The 22,182-nt window shown below is 40.1% G+C and overlaps 1 protein-coding gene across 2 annotated transcripts in view; it reads right to left on the bottom strand.

Annotated features, from left to right (window-relative positions):
- Positions 1-22,182, bottom strand: part of Asxl3 (ASXL transcriptional regulator 3) — a 172,645-nt gene that overhangs the window by 138,698 nt on the left and 11,765 nt on the right. For both annotated transcript variants that reach the window (XM_063277685.1, XM_056984980.2), the window contains exon 2: positions 3,023-3,105. The gene's annotated coding sequence lies outside the window, so the exon portion shown is untranslated. The remainder of the gene's footprint in view (positions 1-3,022; positions 3,106-22,182) is intronic.

The following is a 22,182-nucleotide window of genomic DNA, read 5'->3' as shown; positions in this document are numbered from 1 at the left end:
GGTTAGCGTTACTTGTCACCCTTAGAGCACCATAGAAGCATCGGAAGCCCAGGGTCACTTCCCTGAACTCTATCAAGCATAACTAACCTGTTTGTATTTCATGGGAATAGATCGTTAATAAATAACAAGAATTAATCACCCAAGGTTGACCTTCTGATGATGGAATTTGTAAACTTTACCTAAGAAAAATACATACAGCTACACTTCATTTGTTCAGCTACATTAAATATTTGGAAACATCTAAGAACTTCAAAAGTAGCAAAACGGTTCATTAAGCAGATAAAATAAATGTCAGCACCTGCTCCCTACAGGAACACACGTAAAGTACAAGAGGGTTCCAAACTCATTCAGTGTCTACATAGGTTTGCTTTAACAGCCAAACTAAAGCTAGAAATCAAGGGAGGGTTGGACAGAAACACGTGGGCAGATCACAGGTCACAGAAAAGCAATGATGGAAAGAAGTAGAAGAAATAAACGAAAACATGAAATGCATGTCTGAGGCCGTTCAAAGCAGAGCTGGCTTTATAGACGATCAACCACGGCAGCCTCCCTCCTCGCCTTTCCCTTCCTATCCCACCTCAGAGCTGCCTGCCGGAATCTTTTTAATAATAGCACAAGTTTATCCGGACTCGCCACACAATAATTTTCACACAAAAGGACACATTAATGATGCACTAAGGGGAGATGAATTTAGGGACACCTGAGTTGTGTGTTCCATTTCAGTGTTCCTAATTGCTCTTTAAAGATATTTCTACTTTACAGTTCTGACTTATTTTGCTAACTGCATAAATGTAGGCTGCTTTTGAGCACAACTGCAAAAAGGAACACTTTGCAAACATGGCGTGTTAGTATTATGATCACAATGGCAATTAGAATATTGCTGAACAACACACTGTAGTAACTGCATATATCAAGCTCAAAACAGCAGTGGTAGTCATGCCTTTGGATAACAATACCTGTCTGTGTGTGGTACACACGTGTGTACACGCTCAAGAATGACAGCATGTCTGAGTGCATAGGACTATGGAATCTAAAACTCATTTTGGGGTTTCTTCTGCTACTCTCTACTTCATATTTCGAAACAGAGTCTTTCTCTGAACCTTTAGTTCATGGAATAAGCTAGGCTGTCTGGCCAGTGAATTTTAGGGATCCTCCTGTTTCAATTTCCCTAGCACTGGGATTATGGCCACACCACCATAACCAAGCTTTTATTTGTTTCTTGGGAATACAAACTCAGCTCTTTATGCTTGTGCCATGAGCACTTTACCCATTGAGGCCTCTCCCCAGCCAGAGATATACATCTTTGTTTTTTTAATGGATGTGTTTCAAATATCTCCTTCTAGGAGTACAATTTATAACAGTGTTAGCAGATCTCCCTGGAACGAAGATTATGCATTTGACATACTTAGATGGTGACTTCCTCTTTTCCTTTGACTTTGGCACGAACATTTTCCATGTTTTCTTGATAGCATAAGTAGTTTTAGGATTATTGACAGATTGGCAAAGAGAAAACTGTCAATTTTCCTCATCATATCCCCTAATTTCTCATGCTGAAATCCAGCACAAATCCAGATTTCCTACTGAGGGGCTCCTGGGCACTGTGAGCAAATGGACTCCCACTGTTGCCACCACTGTGGAAACAAACTGGCAACACGGTGTGGTTATATCATCTCATTCTACTTCTTCATGGAGGCCAGGGGGGGAAAAATCCATTGAATTGAAATGAAAATGTGAGCACTTTTATCCTACATCCCACTGACTTTGAAGTCTATAGATCTCACTTGGAAAAGATGCCATTCATTGAGCGACAGACTAACATTACTTCCTCTCCTGATTTAATAGGCATCATAGGTAAAATCCACGTGGGAGAGAAGCTCACCTCGGGGATCCTCAGTCCTCTCTGCCTGTCTATCCTAACCTCAGAGCACTAAGCTGCATCTCAGTAAGTTTACTTCCCATCAACGTATAACCACTGTGACTACAATGTCGCTGGGTCCGCAGCTTGCAGAGAGCTGGCCCACACAGATGTCTGTCTGATGTAACACAGCTAATGACAAGCACACACATCAACGTGATACAATGTCACGTGACAAACATCCTCTGTTCTTTGTGAAGGTTGCCATTTGTGTGGTCCCCAACAGCTGGCCAAAGGCAAAGCCGTAAGATTAATGCACGATATATAAAGGCCATCATTGCAAACAAAAAAACGTTGTATACGCACACAACAGAAAATTATTTGGCAACAAAAAGGAATGAACTCTAAGTATATTTTACAATAAGCATCATTATTGAAATAGTAACAGTGGGGGAAAATCCAGAAGGCCATATTTACGTACATGAATTTTATCTATAGAAAAATGCCAGGATTAGTGGCTAAAGCAGTAGGGGTGGGGCGGGGGTTGAGGCAAGTGGACACTGGTATGTATGGGGCGTCATTTTAGGATGAAGGAAATGTTTTACAGTAGTGAGGATGACTGCAGATACAAGCCACCAAAGGGCAAATTTTATTATATGTGACTCCTATCTTAATAAAGCCACCATTAGAAAATAAATAGAAAGGCTCACTATCTGATAAAAGTCACTCAGGGTAGAAGCCTTCAACATAAGAGAGCTAAATTTTCAGCCACATTTGATAGGCCTTTTGAATTTTATCAGAGCTGCTCATCTTTATATCCCGGGATCTATTAAGCCTGTAAAAGTGTTTCTCTTCTATTGCTTAATTTCAGAAACATTATCTGCTCTTGAGGGAAAGAGGAGTGACTATGCCGTGGGGCTAAACCACAATGGCTTTCTTTGTTACCAACGACCATCCTGTATCAACCCACCAAAGGTGAGGTATTATGTTCACAGGCAGCTCAAGAGAAAGCTTAGGTCACCCACGTGTTTTGCAACTGCCAGATAATTGGGGGGTAGTTACTTCCTTCACCGTCAACTACAGTGGTAACTCTGGAAATGCTTCTGGTTCCCCTAACGGAGGGTACTAGTCGGCAAACAGAGAACAACTTGAAAAATGGCTACTAACCTTGTCTCTTTTAAGCCTTCTTTCTGAATGACCTCCAGAATCTGCTTTGCTGTCATTGGGGAGTTGGGGTGTTTTTCTAGTGCCTAAAAAAATGAAAATGATCGTGAGACTCTCAGATTAATACAGGGAAGCATGCAAAATGAAAGCTAGTCTGAAGCACATGGTCTCCCCCTTAAGTTCTAAAGAAGAGAATTTCAGGCCAAGTCAGTCCTCACTGCACAACTCTGGAAAACAAAGGGTGAATTTCTCTTCCATCTGGACTAATAAATCAACAACTTCTGTATGATTGGGAGGTAGAGGAGTCTTTTTTTAAATGTGACAAAAGCATACATGTTATAAAAGAGAGTCAAAACCTAAAGAAAACAAGTCAACCAAAGCATGCAATGGCTGTATTTGAACAAAACTATTAACATTTCCTAATATTAATTATTCTAGGGTGAAAGATATATTCAGTGATGAACTGTTTGCTCCATTCCTAGAGCCATGTGTGTTTACACAGCCCAAATATAATACAAAGAACAAAATGCTAGTCGGAAAACAACCATATGAGATTCAGTTTGGCAAACCTTTCTAGGCTGTTTACCAGGAAATGATGAAACCTAATAATGCTAAGAGAAACAGAGGTTCCAATGCCCCTCCTTTCCATGGCATACCCTGGTTCAGTTCACTTTTCTTGTCTTTGTCATTTTTTGAATTAATGTCAAGTGAGCTTCTCCCTCCTTTCATCAAGCCCCCTTTGGCCTTATGAGCTCAGCCCCATTTTCCTCCCCTCTTCTTCTCCATACCCTATCTTTGTGGAGATGCCTGTCTTAAGCAAGCAGGCAGACAACACAAGGCCCCTGATTGGTTCACAGGCACCAGTGTGCTAAGCATGTTCTATTTATTGGGGCTTTGGGTCCACGCAGGGGAGACGGTGATACAGCAGAATGAATGCTGCTCACTCCTCAGCAGCCACAGGAACCATATTTGGAAACGCATAACCTTACAATGACCTTCTCTCCAAGGGAAGATGACAGCCATTTAAAGCTTTTACAATGGAGCTTCATGCATAAGCCATGGCCCCGTGCAGCTTAATGATACTAAAGTTTTCTCATTTCTCATTATTTAATAGAAGGATCATGGTTACTAAAAATAATAGGGTCACACTAACAGCCTTCCTAATCTTTTCAAAATAGGTCTGTGACTTTTTTCTCCTAGCAATGGCCAAATTTCCATTATCCCACTAGCAAAGACTGATTAGTGTGTGGTAAACAGGTGGTCCTTTTCACATTCGAGCCTCTCTGGTCTGCTATTTGCAATTCTCAAATTTCTCATCACCCATCTCTTGATCATCATCTTGCTAACAGCGGATAACCCATTGAAAGGGTAAAGAAATATTAGCAACGCTTAGCAAAGGAAACTTGTATGTCAATAGGAAAGGGAAATCATCCCCATAATGGATTACACTGGAGAGCCAAACAGAACATGAGAAAGGGAGCCTTAGAGAAAGCTGTACAAGATGAAGAGCAGAGTGTAGAAATGTTGGGAGAAAAGGCAGGAAGGAAACTAAGCTAAGATATAGCTAAGGGGGGCTTGATCATACAGAAAGGGGAGAGAGTATACAGATATAAGACAACAACAACAAAAATAGGAAATGTAAGCAGAGCAGTGTGCAACTATCCATTACTGAGAGGACACGCTGGGGTCACGGGAACAAGCCAAGGGTTGACTTGTCCCGCACGGCAAGTGATGCTGGGAACAGTAATGAGATCGCACAGTAGATATGGGCAAAACAACGTTAATCTCGCATGTCTGAAGGAAAACAGAGAAGACAGGATGGAGAGAAAGGAGGAAGGACAGTAAGGTAGGGGGGAGGAAAACTGAGCTGAACTGGCACCCTCTAAAGGCAAGCTCATTCAGTATGATAAAATACTGAAGAGGAAGGAATCCTGTCCTAAACGATGTTCTAACAGAAATACGCAAATGTGGCTTCCTCAAGGTGGAGAAGCCACTGTTTGTCTTCCTGAGTGTATTACATACCAGGGTATCTCCTCCGAGCAACTGAGAAAAATGAGATGGCCCTGTTCCCTTCTCTATGATAATACTTCCTACTCTATGAAGGACGTAAAAGTGACAAGAATTACATCAGGAGGTCGAAGAGCAACAGGAAGGAGATGAAACTCCAGAGAACAGCAGAAGCCATCCTCCGTCCCTCAAAGAGGAGAAAGAAGAGTACAAGGTTCCTGGTGAACAGGTTTTATTGAATATTAGCACAAGATAGGGAGGAATTCCCTTCAAAGAACACAACCTTGGTATCATCTGCATGATATATCACATAACAGAGACACAGACTCATGGGCAAGACTGCTGTACATTAGAGTTGGGGAAGCCTCCTTCAGAGTACAAGTACAGCCCAAGATCTCAGGTCCACACAACATACTGAATAAACAGTCCATTACCCCACAAGCCCTTAACATTGGGCTACTCCTTGGCTTCTTGTCAATTCCAAAAAGCATACTTTCTAATTTTCTTTTTAAGAGTTATTTTGACTATTTTTTAAAAAAAATCCATATAGAGCATTTTGATCATATTAAACCCCATCGCCTCCATGTAAATCCTCCTCTATTTCCTAACTCCAATCTTCTTTTTGTGTTGTTATCCTTATAACTTATCTACTCCAATTTGTGCTGTGTATATAGTTCAAGGTATGTGGGTATCCAGTGGAGAATGATTGAGAATAAATGATTGTGAGGTACTCAGCCGCAAGGAGAACATTTTTTTTTTATCACAACCACTCCCTGAAGCTCAGGGACCAACTTTGAAATGGACAGAATTGTAAAACATCTATGGGTGGGGAGGACTGGAGCAAACCAGTGTCTTCTGCAAATGACAGGACCACTCGCTTAAGACAAAAATATAAGTTGTTGTTTCCTGTGCAGGACCAGCAAAAGATCAAGCCAATTCACATTTTATTATGAAGCAGATATTGATTTTTATATCCAGGTGAAATTCCAACTTAACCTCTTCCTCCGTTTATAATTAGTCATCAATCTTTCTCCCATTTGATGTTTCATAAGTCACGTATGGTTATAGTGAGATATCCTCTACCATTCTCTACCATGTAGCATGTGGGACAGTATGTTTCCAACATAGATCCATCTTATATAATACACACACACACACACACACACACACACACACACACACACCCTTGATCTGGACAGAAGCAGTCAGAGCCTCATGCTTATTGCTAGATTTTTGAATCCTGAAGGCCTATAACTGGAAACCACTGTCTGCAGCTTCTGCAGGGTTGCTGCTGGTTCCAGTAACCCATGAACTGTGGCAGAAGCTGTAACACTTCAAGAGACTTCAGTGTTACAGAACACTAGACGCTTCTGATTCCCTGCTATGTGCCCAATTGCTTACCTCTTTCAGGGAAACTGAGATTGAAATTGAAACATGAATAAATCTTGAAAAAATTAAGGCCCAGTATTTCATTTAGTATTTACTTTAAAACCATAAATAACCTTCCTATCGACTTATTTTTCAGCTACAACTATAAGTAACTCCTCTAAACTACTTTGCAAATTACTGTTAATACTACATAAGCCACTGAACTGTATTAATCACTGTCTGTATGAACAGGCAATTGGACTCCAAATAGCTCCAACAGCATAACAGAAATGATTTGGGTTTTTGCTTCTTTGTTTGTGTTTTATAAATAATATTAATTGTTCTCCTTTTGAATGCTTCTATTCTATCTCTCTTGTCAACACTGTTTACCCTGGCTAGAAAGTAAAAATTTATAATCCATTCCAAAACACCATGTCCTGAGAGCTTTATCATTTATCATTTATCTCCTCTTGGCATCACTATGTTTTGCTTGGGGAACCTGTACCTGAAATTATCAGCCCTGTAAGAAAGGACGGGAGCATAGGACCAGATGGCTCCGTGTCCTCTGCAGGAATCACTGTCTCTCTGGTCGGTCTGTATCGTGTCCTTCTAATTCTCTGAGAAGTAGGTGTTGGGCCCACATTGAAGCTGTATTTGCAATTCCAGTTTGCTTAGTTAACTTGACTCTCTCAAGTCTTTTTACTCCTCAGCCACTACTTTATACACATTGCTAAGCAAAAGAGGTTCCAATTTGGCATGACTTTTCAAAAAAGTGACTCTCCATGATCTCCAAGACCAGAAATATGGGATATGATCGATCGATCGATCGATCTATCTATCTATCTATCTATCTATCTATCTATCTATCTATCTATCCATCCATCCATCTATCTATCTCTATATCAATAGATAGATATAGATAGATATAGATATATAGATATATAGCATATACACACATGTATATCACCTGTCTGCTTTCTCATGATACTTTCTCTTTATTTTTCACAAATTCACAGAACTGGAAGTTATGCCATTGGACTTCCCCCTAAGCTCATGCAATTCCATGGCAAGACAATCTCATTGCAGTGATGACGTCTCTAGGCCACATGATCCAGCAGAAATGCACCTTCAAGAAAGAGGCACCTGTGTATGAAGGAACAGGAGGGTAGCGTCCACTTAAGGCACAAGCTACCTGAGAACTGTTGCTGCGTTTAAGTACTTTTCTGATCAGGCATCCCAAGTCCGTCACTTAAAGATTTCCTCCAGAACTATTTAGTGCCTCTCAAATAGAAAATGCATGCTCAGTGTATCTAAGATAAACACGTTAGACCAGTGACCACTTGAAGGTTAAACTTTTGGCCCTTTGGTCCCTATATAAAATGTTCTGAGAGCCATTATTTCCTTGATTGAAGAGAAAAAAACTTCACAATTTAAAAATCGTTTCAGAGTTGACTTTTGTGTGAACCTAAATGGGTATTGATGGCCAAGCTTCCTGACTTTCACCACCACTCGGGCATCTTCCTCTATGCCAAACTGGAAGCTCAGGACAGGGGTTAGATGTTGGAGGCCTTGCATCCTGGACAAAGGACTATGAAGTTGGCGCTATAGATTACTTTCACGTAGCATATACTATTTCATTCATTTTTACATGGCATATTACCTTATTTAATTTTAAAAAATAACTCTGAGATACATGAAAGACATTATATATACATATATATATATATAAGTATATACTATGCATATATTCTTTGAAATATTGAATTAACAGGGCCATACAACTACCATTTGCAAGAACAAAGCATGCACAGGAACAGTAACAACAAAAACAACTGATTTAGTAAAGGCAGCTAAACTTACCAACGAACGCCTGTGTGCTAGATTCTCAAGGGCTCCTTCCTTCTGTAACAACGGGCCCCAGAAACCTTACAGTCTTTTCCTATTTCTATTACTCCAAAGCTCAGAGGTACTGGTGATTTTGTTGTAACTAGGATTTAGATCCCTGGCAGTGCTCATATGAGAGAGAAAATAAATCATACCAAATACCACAACTCTGCCACATGCCTGCTATCCATGGTTAAACTGGGTTGCTCTCAACTCCTAGCATATTTGGTTCCTAATTAAGGGTTTAAAGAGGATGCTTACAACTGTTCGTCCTCTTTGAGTGTGTTTCATGGGAAAATTACATGCTGCAGCAGCATTCGTGAGAATGTGACTTAAGAGGCACGGAAAGCAATATCCCTGAGAATCAACCCCACTGTACCCCAAGACTCAAGAAGAAGATATGCTCGAGATCCTCCTGAGGGGAAGGGGTTGGCGAAGCCGGCAGACTGGCTCTCTCTACTCTGCTATCCACCTTCCCACAAGCACGTAGCAGTTTTCAAAACCAAGGCATTACAACTGAGATATTAAATAGAACATCAAGCCTTCCCCAGAAATCTCACACTTAACATCCACCATTTCCTTGAACTGTAGGATAATTGTCTAAGTAGTATGTTTCCACGGTACAATCTGCCAAGCCTGTCATTAATTAGTGTGAATGCTCAATGATATTCTTCCCAATATACTGATGGCCTCATGAGATCAAGGACATTGGTCCTATTCACATCTACATCCCTAGACTGCAGCAGCTCTAAATAGCTTTCCAAATAATAAGGATGATGATGATGATGATGATGATGATGATGATGATGATGATGATAATAATAATAATAATAATCAAGACCAAGATAATTTGGAGAGAGGGTGTGATTAATTCTGTATTTGGAATGTTTTATAGAATAATGATTTTAGGTTATGAGTTTCAGAGCCAGATAAACTAGGAGCCCCTAAGCCACCGTTTGATGTTAGATAATATGTTTAACCCCCTGAGTGTCAGTTTCTTCACTTCATCATTCATAAATGTGTCCTGAGGACTGAACGAGATAATGAATGGGAAGCACTTATCATCCCAATGAGCCCAATGGCTTCCTGCAGCAATGACAGTTAAGAGGCTAACAGCACTGAAGTGGGGAGCAGTTTGTATTCAGCCTTGGACCACAAATCTTGTCAATACCTTCCCACCACTCTAAAAGCGGAAGCTTAAAGATAATGATGGGCAGTAGGTATTATTATGTTACCCAAATATTCTCCATCCTCGTCCCCTGACCACGGCCAAATATATTCCAGCAGAGATGCACAAGGGAACCTGCACTGTACAGATCCTCCTGTCAGCTTGGCTGATGTGATGTTTTCATTATACAGAAAAAGGATGAAAAGGGAAAGACACCTCAAGGATACATACGCCTCCACAAAGAAAAAGCGATAGTCATCACTTAAGTGTTAAGATATGTGTGTGTGTGTGTGTGTGTGTGTGTGTGTGTGTGTGTGTGTGTGTGTATATATATGTGTGTGTGTGTGTGTGTGTGTGTGTGTGTGTGTATATATATATATTCTGCATGAAAAAAATCTTTCATAAGGAAGGACTTCTCTGTGATACAACTCTGAAGCCAGTTTACCTCATGCAGAATTCACTGCTTGCTAAAACATCTTTTTTCTTTGTATCAAGGAAAATGTGTGCTTTCCTCTAACTTCAAAATATTCTTAATAGTCTCATTTGAATATACAAGGATTGTGTACTATGAAATAAAGATCTATGTCTAACCAGTAATGTAACAGCAAAGTATGGGGCTGGAGAGATAGCTCATGGTCAAGGGTGTTTGTTGTTCTTCCTGAGGATCCAAGTTTGGTTTCCATCACCCACCTTGCAGTTGCTTTATATCTCTAAATCCAGGGGATCTGATGACCTCTTCAAGCCTCTGTGGGTAGCTGTACTCATGTATGTATACACGTAGATATTTAAAATCAAACGAATAAACTATGTTGAACAAATTCACAAATAACTTCCATTAACTGTATAGTCGCCCAGTACGCCATTGTGCACTGGTAACATGTCATAGTCCCTTATCAAATAAAAATAAAAGATTTTCAATTCCAACAATCCAAATCACCCTTCATTGTAGAGTCTTTGGTTTTCCAACATCACAAAATGCACATCTTTAAGAATGATACTCATTAAAAGATATCAGTTAAGTCCTATGAGAAATAAATTGTTTCCTTTAGTAAGTACGTAATAGAGGAAGATTATCATTTGCTATCTGTCTCTTATTGGCATATGACGACAAGCTAATACAACACTGTTCTTGTTAGCAGCCTCTTCATAAAGGCACTCAGTAAAAACTTCCAGGTCTTTTGACACATGCATCTAAAATTCTAATGCTCCAATCAGAGATCTGAGGTGTGTTTTCCAAAACTGACACATATGTGTATATGTGTATATATAAATATATGTATTTACACACACACCTTTCTCCACCCTACTTATGTTTAAATCCATTTGTGTAGCCTCTCCAATCTTACTAGTCGCAAATATTTCTTTCCAATATAATTGCTAAATACCCCCCAGAAATCTCCTCCACCAGATTTCCACAGAGCTCAGAAAAAAAAAATCTATAAGATCATCCAGTGATCCTGGGTAATTTTATCCATTTAGCTGGTCTATTGGTTTAAGCGTATACAGTTCATCTGCAGTCATTCTACTGTCCAGCTGTCCAGTTCCCTTTTTGTTCTGACAGACACACACGCTTGGCGAGTGTGATCTTGATGCTGCGTGTCTCCAATCTTCATAAGACACTCAAATTGGGTGACAGCAAACAAAGTCTGCAGCTGCCAGTGGGCACCAGTTCCAAACTGATCATGAATCCTCAATCAATATTCTTGGCTATAGATGTTCAATCTGCTACAGAGTCATTTAATTATACTATCAGCCAGCTCATAATTGTACATCACTTCTAAAGGAGTTTAACAATAGAATCAAGTCAAATGAGTGGCAGAAATTTAGCTCTAACAGGCATATCTTCCTGATGTGTAAGTCTAATAATCCTATCAAAAGTAAATTAATTTAGTTTGACGTGAATTAGCTGAAAGAACCCATCATGCCTTCCAGGGATCTTACTTCCATTTGTAAACGCTTACAGCCATCTGTTTTGTAATTTCTAGAATTTACTTAGAGTTGAGATAAGGCTTAATAGCTCTGATTTCAAAGGTCTGGCCCTCTTACCTTCTTAAAAACAATACCAGAGGTCTGCAGAGCTGGCTTAGTAGGTAAAGTGCTGATCACACAAACCCAAGGACCTCTGTTCAAATTCCCATGTTTCTGGACATACTAATACATGTCTGTCCTCCCAATATTCCTAAAGAAAGATGGGAAGCTAAGATAGCAGAATCTGTAGAAGTTTCAGGGCAATCTAGTTTGTAAATGACGGTGAGCGATGAAAAGATCATGTCGTAAGCAAAGCGGAAGGCGAGGACCAATACCTGGGGTAATCCTGATTTCCATAAGTATACATTGGAACATGAGAATCTGTACTCACTCCTATAAGCACATGTATGTACGCATATATACTCATATATGTCATATATATGTGTATATGATATATATATAACACAGAGACAGACAGACAGACAAATACATGCATATCTTTTATAAACTACAGCAAATACTGACAGCGATTCTCCATCCAGTCTCATGCTACCATGCATATAAGCATAATTTCTCCTTGTAATAATAACTCCATCACACAGGGACCTCGGCTTTTACATGGCATGTGAAAATATAAGATGCTTTCATTGGTAAGTAGCTCACGGAATAATCTTGAGGACCTGAGATTGATCTCCAGCAGCATTTCATTTGGAGTACGCTTGCATGTCCTTAGAATCCCAGTGCAGAGACAGAGACACAGAGATCCCTGGGGCCTGCTGGCTGTCCAGTCTTGCCAGATCAGTGAACTGCAGTTTCAGTGAGAGACCCTATCTCAGAAAGTACTCTCTGTTCTTGGATCTATTTGCAAACTTTCCCATGGCCTGTCATTAAGATCCTTCATTGTTTCTTATTCGCTCTTGGGGGGTCACACCTCCCAGCATTGCTCTCCTTCCTAGAGCTCTTTAAAGAATCCTCCACCAATTCAAAAAATGAACACGCCATGCAATGTTTCAAAACGCAGAAATACTGTCAGATGATGGAGTTTCTCTGACTAGGCCAGAGCCTTGTCCTTAATACCAAGACCATTTTAAAATGTAGCATTAGGTACTCAAACTAGCAGAATGAAAGAATGAAAGTCTATAGATTAACTAAACATCCTATATTTCTAAAGTAACGCAGTTGATTCATAACAAAATATTCAATTGTGGGTAGAAATGGTATCTTCAGTGAGTATTTCATAACAAGCACAGAATATAACAAGACATGATGAAACCTCCCATAACATTCAATATAATTATTGGAAATACTCCGGGTAGATCGTCCCAAGAGCTAATATGATAGAATGATGACTACATTCCCTAATGACAGTTTGCCTATATTCCTCTCTGTATTCCTAACTTATATTCCTAACTATACTTCTAAAATCCAGATATACAGATAGCAGTCTAAGGTGTTTATCATCTGTGTTTGCCTACAAGGAGATGCAGCCCTGTGCTTGTGGAGATAAAACAGAGTGGAATCCATGTTCAAAGGCATCCCTTAGACAAGTCTGAGGCAGCAATTTCTGGGGGTGTTAGGAATCAGTAAAATGTACTAGTGTTAAAAGTAGTAGTTAATAGTTATCTGGAAGAATGGAATCTCAAATGAAGAATTGCCCCATTCAAACTGGCCAATGGCCATATCTGGGAAAGACTGTCTAGCATGGTGATGTGGAAATGCCCCAACCACTAAGGGTGGCACTATCTGGTGTCCAGTAGGTGTGGGCAGTAAGCGAACTCAGAATGACACAGTGAGCAAGCCATATTGTTCTGTGACTTCTCCTTCAAGTTCCTGCCCTGCATCCCTCAACACTGGACCGGGACTTGGGAGTACAAGCAGAAGTAAATCTTCCTCTCCACTAAGTTGCTTTTGGTAAGAGTGTTTTATCACAGCAACAGAAAGGCAAATTGAACTTTACATCAAAAAAATAAATAAATAAATAAGTAGATAGGAACTAAGGAAGCCAACTGATGTTGACCTCTGGCCTCGACACAAATAAGAACTCAAACCTCCAATTACATACAGTGTTCACATGCACATATCTATAAATAAAGTCAGCATTTGTGAAAGATAAAAATACCCAGCATTAACTAAGACTGCCAAGGAAAGCCAACAAAAGGAGGAGGTAACAGAGATGTATGTATGCTCTTCTCTGACTTCTGAATCTTTTTAAAGGTTTTTTATTTTATTTTTAAGTGAATGGGTGCTTTGTTTGCTGTGACCTCCATGTACCACATCATGTGCAATACTTGAGGAAGCCCAAAGCCATTTGATCTCCCAGAACTGGAATTCCAGAGTTGTGGGCCACTGTACGCGAAATCGAACCCAGATCTGTTATAAGAATAGACGATGCTCTTAACCACTAAATAATTTCTCCAGGTATACGACTCTTGGATTGAAAAGTGTAAATGGCTTTTAAAATCTTTAATTTGCATACTTATAAAACCTAATAAAGTAAGTTTATCACACCATTTATATACTATACTAATTATGCATATATTTTACTTATTTAATAATGATTAATAACTAATTGGACCTTCAATTCCAAACATAAGCAGATATGAATACTCTGACACTGAAACAGTCATAGGCCATATTTTATAATACACAGCAGCAAAAGGGAAATAGAGGTGGACTGATTTTCTCTGAAGCAAAACATCAATCATCATTCAATCTAAGTCAAGAAAACTTCTTAGCAATATTCCTGAGCACTGGTATGAAATGACACAGCATTCAGATTTATCTGCCAGAAAGAATTAGCTGTAAAATGTATCTTTAGATAATTATATACAATGACTGTTATTTGGAATTATGTGATTCTGCCCACTTACATGTTGACAGAGGACAAGGATAATAGCGCTTATGGCGCCGCAGTTCAGAGTGAGCTTTTATCCCAACAATTGCATCCCATCACCCTCAAGCAATTTGCTAACAAATATTTACCAAGCATATCCATTTACCATAATGAAATAAGATAAATCATTATTATCTCTACAGATACTTGACTCCAGCCTAACAAGAATCAGGAAAACGGAGAGCGTCAAAGGAAGGAAACAAAGCTGTCTGTCCTTCGACTTCATTCAAATGTGTTCTCATCTACGTAGAAATGGTGTCTGCCTAGCCTGAGCGCAACCATGCATGTGTGTTGAAGAGAAGAGTAATGGTGGAATAGAGAGATGGCTGGAGTTGGGTACCAGAGGAGGGCCAATCATTGACCTTCTCCGTGGTATTATGTGAGTCTAAATTTTGGTTAATGATGTCATTGACTAGGGAATGAGATCATTGTGGCCGTGTTCCTCTCTCTGTGGACAAAGGTGGCTCAGCAAAGTCTACAGTGTGGTCAGCAATGGGACTCTCAGAAGACAAATCTTACATGCTACATACTGTAGCAGCTACCTCAGTCTGGCTTCTGGTCGAGCAGTTTAAGCTGTACGCTGGAAATATGAAGACTGCATCGATCAGAGCACACAGCAGGCAGAGTTAGGTTCAATCGTTCAACCCATCAATACTTATTGATATGAAACATGGCTGATCTCATTAACAGAACAACGAAATATCAAAACTTTACCAACACAAGAATCCTTATGAAATCATAGTCCTTGGTGCTTCCAATCGTCCCTAAACTGATTTTACAAGATGAGTTCTGCTTACCACCAGACTAAGAGCTAATTGTTCTGTAAGACCTCATTTTAGCACCAGGATAGAAATAATATTAACATTGATGTGATCAAAATATTTATCTTCTTTCCCAGGGACTATGTAGATAAGTCCAGCTCTAAATTAGCCCTTGCAGGAGGTCTTAGTCACACTTCTATACAGCTTGCCATTTGACATTACTCAATTATATTCAAAGATAAATTGTATCAGGCAGTGATCTTTTATACTAACTCAACCAACTGGGAGTAGAGGGAGTCAGTTTCTCAGGGAACCAGTTCTCCCAGTGTAAGATATCCATAGGAAGGCAGTGCGAGTATTAGAAACCAACTTCTTCTTTTGTCAAGCTTAGAGCATAAGTGCCCAAAGGCGGGCATGTTGAACATATTAGATGCTTATCTGTGCCCATATCTGTGCAGACAGTGTATGACAAGAAACGTAAGTGGGAAGATAAAATTTGTTTTGTGTTCCCCCACAGTGAGAGGCGGCCTTACTTGTAAGAGTTATGATTAAATGCCTGCACTGATGTGTAAAGGCCAAAACTGTTATAGAAATTAAATTTGCTGGGAAAATGAATGCCTTCTGCAGATAAAGTATGCCAGGATTTAAATTTAAAGTCAGGTATTGTGTTTAACTACATCCCGCTTGAGAAAATATTCTGGTGTAGAGCCCTGGGGTTGGCTACGGGCTTCTTAAACAGGTAGAGACTGTTCGCCTGAGTTAAAATGCATCTGGTTAATAGGGAGTCTATTAGTACCTAGTTGTTGCTGTCTACTGTATCTAGGGAAGAATCTCATCAGAAATCTGAGCAACAGTGAGCTCTCTGTGGACATGGGTCTCCAAAGCAGACTGATAAGAAAGCAAAGCCCTTTAGCGGGAATGCCTCTTACCAGTCCTCACCTAGAACATAGAGTGGGTGTTGGGAAAGATGAAGGGATGGATATGGGCAAAGAGAAAAAAGAAGGAGGGATGGAGGGAGGGAGGGAGGACTGACAGTGCTTACTTTCCCCTTCCTTGTGTCATGAAGATCTATCTGGCTGCACCTTTTCAATGAGACACAATCTGTCTCTTTTTAGAAACATGAGTACATTAAAAAAATGTCCCAGAGCCCCTTTCTATCTCAAATATCTTGGAATTCAATTCTGGTTAACAATAATTGCTCTATTCTTGCTGGATCAAAACTGTTCCTCTTCAGAAGACAGATGGGAAGGAAAGCAATTATTTTATAAGGCAAAAATATAAACAGATCTATCTAAGAAGGAACACAGAAGCATTTTCCTAGGAATAAACAGTTCCCTATTATTTTCTGGCTTAAAACAGCCCAGTGCAAACACTGGACAGAAACACTGAAAATCGCTTTAATATGATGCAGAAAGAAAAACAGGGGGATGAAGTTTTATGTATCTAATCTTCTTCTTAAATGCATAATTAAATATTTGCTGTATCTTAAACAGAGGTAAAAGTTGGCCTATAATAAGAACTGGTGTGCTACAAAGTCTGTACCTGTCATTGTAGTAGACCAGGATATGTGACAGTGAAGACCAACCCCCAACTGTCTGGGGATCTGAAGAAATATTAGTTTGCACATATATCTCCTCTAACCTAGTCCAGATTGCCCCTGGCTCTTGCAGTTAACCTAGCTAGGGCAGAAGTGGACAAATCAAATGTAGTCTAAAATGATCAAGTAAGGGGTAATAAACCACCTTTACCATCATACCAAACATCAAGACAGCAAAGAAGTGTAACCCTACCATCTGTTGTCAAGGAGGCAAAATAAAAGAACGGCACACTGATTTGGTGACCCTTAAAAAGGTTTCATTGCTCATGCATTAAAGATAAAGACTTCCTTAATGACTTAGTAGAAGATAATCTTTTTCATAGAGATAGTTTTGGTCTACATAACTGTGTGTTCACAAACACGTGTGGGTAAAGATGATGAGATGGTGAGTTTTATCGATGCTCTTTTGCTAGTTCCCGCATCATTCCTGTTTTCTGTATGATAACCCTTATAAGATCAGTCACTCACTGTGCTATAACTGTTTATCATTTATATCTAGCACTAATACAGAAGTGCATGAAACTAACTGAGTGATTAGACTGGAGGAAGGCCTTCATTATCCACCAAGGTTTATAACAAAGAAGGACAATGTATGCAATTTTCAACAACTCATTTCACACTAAGAAGATAAACTCAATGAGCTGTGCATTCTGAAAACTAAAAAGTATCCTCATAAAAGATTAAAAGCAGTGCAGTATGCCATCTTACCCACAAATATTTGTCTTTTTCCTAGGACCACAAGCATGTCGTCCCTGTTCAGTTCCTTTACTTGGCTGGTAAAGATGGTGTGAGCAAAAAAGTGTCAAGGCCAGCAATCATTTCAGGACACTGGGCTATAGAGATAAGGTTTTAGAATATTTTCATCCATATTATGGTGCTGTTTAAGTGACTCTTGTTTCCATCTGAAAATCCTGGTATATCTAGAATCAAGGTGTTTTCATGATTAAACACACTAAGCACTTCTGCCCAATGTTCGGAGAATCAACCAACCCTGAACACTTCCAACCTCTCTCTCTCTGAAAAAGTGAAGATGGGAAATTTCCACAAATAGAGGGAAGTTTCTAAGAAGGTGAAGAAAAGCCAGAAATGTTCTCAATCACTGTGTCTGACTCACTAGGCTGTCAGACGTGTTGTTGAATGAACAGCAGTACATGCTAACTACACACTGTATAGGTGCAGGGTCTGTGGAGGATCCACAGACTCCCACGTGAAGTAAAGAGCCCTTAGTTGATTCATCAGACCTTATCACACCACTCAAAGGGAGGAGCACGATTCATTCCAGGGAGAAAAAGGGGCCTATTCTCTGTGGTTCTTTTAGCATCCTCTATGCCCATGGCCAATTCAGGCATAAAGGGCAGCATGTTCAACAATGAATAAAAACATTTACTGTATTCAAAAAGTACCTGGAAGCTTCTGTAATGCATACTTCAGTGAGTTAAGACCTAAATAGACCAGATCAAAGCTATTTTAGATTATGTTATAAATCTATACAGAGAGCACTTGTCGGTAACTCTAAAGCAATTCATCTGTGGGAAAAAATAGAACAGAAACCATTCATGGTAAATTCTGGCTTTTCATTAGGAAAGTGGGTTTTAGTAGGAACTCACCAGAGGGAGGTTTAGTGTCTTTGCAAGAGATGCTACCTCAACTCCACCACCGTTTAGTTCCAGATCAAGAACACAAAAACAATACCAGAAACCCTAGGTGATGTTGTGTAGACTTTACACGAAATTTGTTCCTGTCCTATTTACAGTAGAGTGAGATCAGCCATCATCCATGTAACAAAGGAAAGGGCACCCATATGACATTTCCCAAGCATGTTTGTCATTTGCTTTTCTTCAATACTAGAAACATATTTCTCTCTGGTGCATGTGATCTCTCCTCTCAGTCAAGCAATCATGCTACCTTAATCTTGGCCAATAGCCTCTCATCCAAGTAAAGAGAACATGAAGTCTTCCCCGGGATTGACGTTTTAAATTGACAGGAGAAAAGAAAAAGGAGAAGAAAGGGAAAGAATGCAATGTCGGCTTGAAGGATGTAGATTCAGAGAGCCTAGAACATTCATGTCCTCGCCAAGACAGTAGGAAATGGGCAAATACATTGATGACATCCTCTAACTTCTATCCACTTACAACTGATGTGATTTCTCGATTATATTGAACCAGCTTGAGTTAAACTTACCTCAGTTGCAACTCAGAAAAACGTGACAGACCAATTAATTCTTCAGTTTCTTTTTTCACCCTTTGGCTCTTTTTTTCTCTTTCGCATTACAAGTGATATGCCAAATGTCTCCTGTTCACAGAATTCAGCATTATAACACATGTAAGCTGTATACTTCAGTTCACGATTTCAAACACCCAACATTAACTGCTTTCATGAAACATCACTGTTGGTTAGTGGTTCATGAGTCAGTTCAGTTTTCATCACTGTAAAAAGTTCTGGAAGTTATTAACTTATTAAAAAGTTACTTTGGCTTACACTTTTTAAAGGATTCAATCCACCACTGGTTGGTCCCTGTGACATTTGGACCCATGACCATGGAACCTGCATGGCAGAGGATTCTATTAAACTGACAGCAAGAAAGGGAATGGGTACAGAGACCAGAGCCCCATTGTCCTGTTTGAGGGCATGTCTCTTCATGAACTAAAGACTCCCAGTAGACCCTACTTCTTAGAAACATTATCATTCCCTGGTAGTACCACAGATTAGGGGACACGTTTCCAGTACATGGTCCATTAGAGAGTGCTCTACACCCAACAGCACTGTAGTACACTGACAGTAATGCTTTGCAATAATTGAGAAAGTAAGAAATTGCTTCCAATCTGAATGACAGATTCTCAAGGAAGAGTGCAAAACTGCAGTTGTTGATATTTTATTTACACATACAAAACATTTTTACTTTGAAAATAGTCCTAATATGTGTTGTATCTGATAATCTACACAATTATTTTCTTCTAAAAGTCATGGGCTATCTGGAAAATTTAACTGTATCTTACTAAAATAACATGCACAGAATTTTAGTTTTGGTTTCAGAATTTCAATTGAATTGCTCAAATTTGCATTCGCACAAAAGAATCTCATTTGAGACCTAAAAGTTCTTATCTTTTCTTTTCTTTTAAAGCCAATTAATCAACAGTCATGCTCTGTATCTTAGTTCATTCACATCATACCAATCCTGTTAATGGTTGAATGAAAAGTGTTGAACCATCAAGTTATACTAATTCTGAAATAAGAACCACTCTTAGTGGGCTGAGTGTAGACACAGTTTAAATCCACACATTATCTAACTGGTTCTTGGGAGATCCAATCTGCTCATTCTCCACACTAGTAACTCAGCCATGGCACGTAGAAACACAAGGAGAAGACATATTTTATGGAGCCAGCAGCTCTGTCGGAAACTTAAAGAGCTCACACTATCAGCTCCTTAGAAGTACCTTCTTTGGATTAGTCACTGAATTCAAATGTGATCAAAACCAGCTTGGCCAATAGCACATCACTTGGAAAAATATATAAACGAGAAAGTAGAAAGAAAAGAATGATGCTCTATCATAAAATTACAAAATGCATTGGGAATATTAAAGAATTTCTCCTAGGAAGAAGGAGAAATTTTTGCCAAAAGAGGAGGAGGAGGAGGAGGAGGAGGAAGAGGAGGAGGAGGAGGAGGAAGAGGAGGAGGAGGACGACGACGACGACGATGACAACGACGACGATGACTGTGGGGAGAGAGAATTTCAAAACAAGTGACCAAAGTCAGGATGAACTGTGGCGAACACGCCTGATTCTGAGATCTGATGGCGCTTACACACTCGTGAATTGGAATGCTAGTGTCCAGAGAATGGAACAATGACACCAGAAATGTACAAGGAAATAGACTTAAAGGCCTTAAAATGTGAGCAGTCCCCATTAGCAACTTCTAGAGTCGCTGTCTACCTTTCTCCATCTAGTTCTACTCAGGAGTAGGCTGACGTCTTTGCTGTGGAGTCCCCTTGCCCTCTAACTTCTAGACAGTTTTGCAAAATCAATAAGTCAGAATGTCTCCCTGTGTGACTCCTCCTTGCATGCTCTAGGCTATGCTCTACAACCCAAGGTCTCAGTTTTCATCACACAGCCTTGTCCTAGCAATATCACTTCACCTCAATGTCAATCACCACCACTCCCCTCTTCTTGGCCTTGTAAATCTGAGGATTTCAACAATTTCCTGATGCTGTCTATCCCTGGTGTTCACAATTCATGGTTATCTTCTTATAATGTTTACTAACTTTCTTAATCACCTCCATAAAATAATATAGTCTATTTCAATCAGAGATTAAGATGAACCCAAGGGAGATACCATGAATGGATTTTCCTTTTAAATCAGTGGTTAAGATAAAAATAGATTAAAAGTAGAGAAATTCCATGGGTTATGACTACCTGTAATTACATTTCCAGGAGGTCCAACATCATTCTTTGGCCTCTATGAGCACCTGTATGCATGTGATACACAAAAATATACCCAGGCAGAAGAAAGCAACCAAGTGTGGAGAGAGAGATGGAGGGAGGTTGGGAGGGAGGGAGGGAGGGAGGGAGGGAAGGAGGGAGAGAGGGAGAGAAGTTGGGAGGGAGGGATAAGGGAGGGAAAGAGATGGGGTTGGGGGAGAGGGGAACATGATCTGGAATTGGGTGGGGGAAAAGGACTGAAGCCCTGAGGGCCATCAGAAAGAATGGAAACAGGCAACCTCAGGACCCTCCAGAATGTACCAAAGACCTGGGAAGTAGGAGACTCTCAGGACTCAAAGAGGGGACCCTAGATGAAATGCACTACAGTGGGAAGAGGGAACTTGTTGAGCCTACCTCTAACAGAAAGACAAGGAATCAAGTGAGGGATGGGGTTGCTATCCATTAGTCAAAACTCTGACCCATAATTCTTCCTGTCTGTGAGAAAGGAAAGAATGGAAATGGAGAAGAACCTGAGGAAAAGAAGGTCCAGTGACAGGCTCAAAATGGAACCCAGCTCAAGGAGAGGCCCCAAGACCTGACACTATTGCTGAGGTTATGGGGTGCTCACAAAAAGAGACCTATCATGACTGCCGTCCAAAGGACCCAACAAGCAGCTGAAAGAGTCAGATGCAGATATGTTCATCCAAACAATGAACAGAAGTTGCTGACCCCTCTGGTTGAATTAGGAAAAAGCTGGAGGAAGTTGAGGAGGAGGGCAACCCTGTAGGAAGACTAGCAGCCTCAAATAACCTGGGTCCCCTGAGATTTCTCAGACACTGGATCACCAACCAAGCAGCATACACCAACTGAGATGAGGCCTCCAACACTTATACAGCAGAGGACTCCTGGGTCTGGGTTCAGCCAGAGAAGATGCACCTAACCCTCAAGAGACTGGAGGCCCCAGAAATTTAGAGGTCTGGTGGGGCAGGTGGTGTGAGGACATCCTTATGGAGATGGGGTGGTGTGGCGTGGGGAGGAGGTATGGGATGTGGAACAGTTGGAGGGTGGATGGGGAGGGGAATAAAATCTGGAGTGTGAAAA

This window comes from Rattus norvegicus, chromosome 18 (assembly GCF_036323735.1).
Source record: "Rattus norvegicus strain BN/NHsdMcwi chromosome 18, GRCr8, whole genome shotgun sequence".
NCBI classification, from domain to species: Eukaryota; Metazoa; Chordata; class Mammalia; order Rodentia; family Muridae; genus Rattus; species Rattus norvegicus.
The sequence above is the reverse complement of the archived record's forward strand: the minus strand, read 5'-3'. Positions and strand labels throughout refer to the sequence as shown.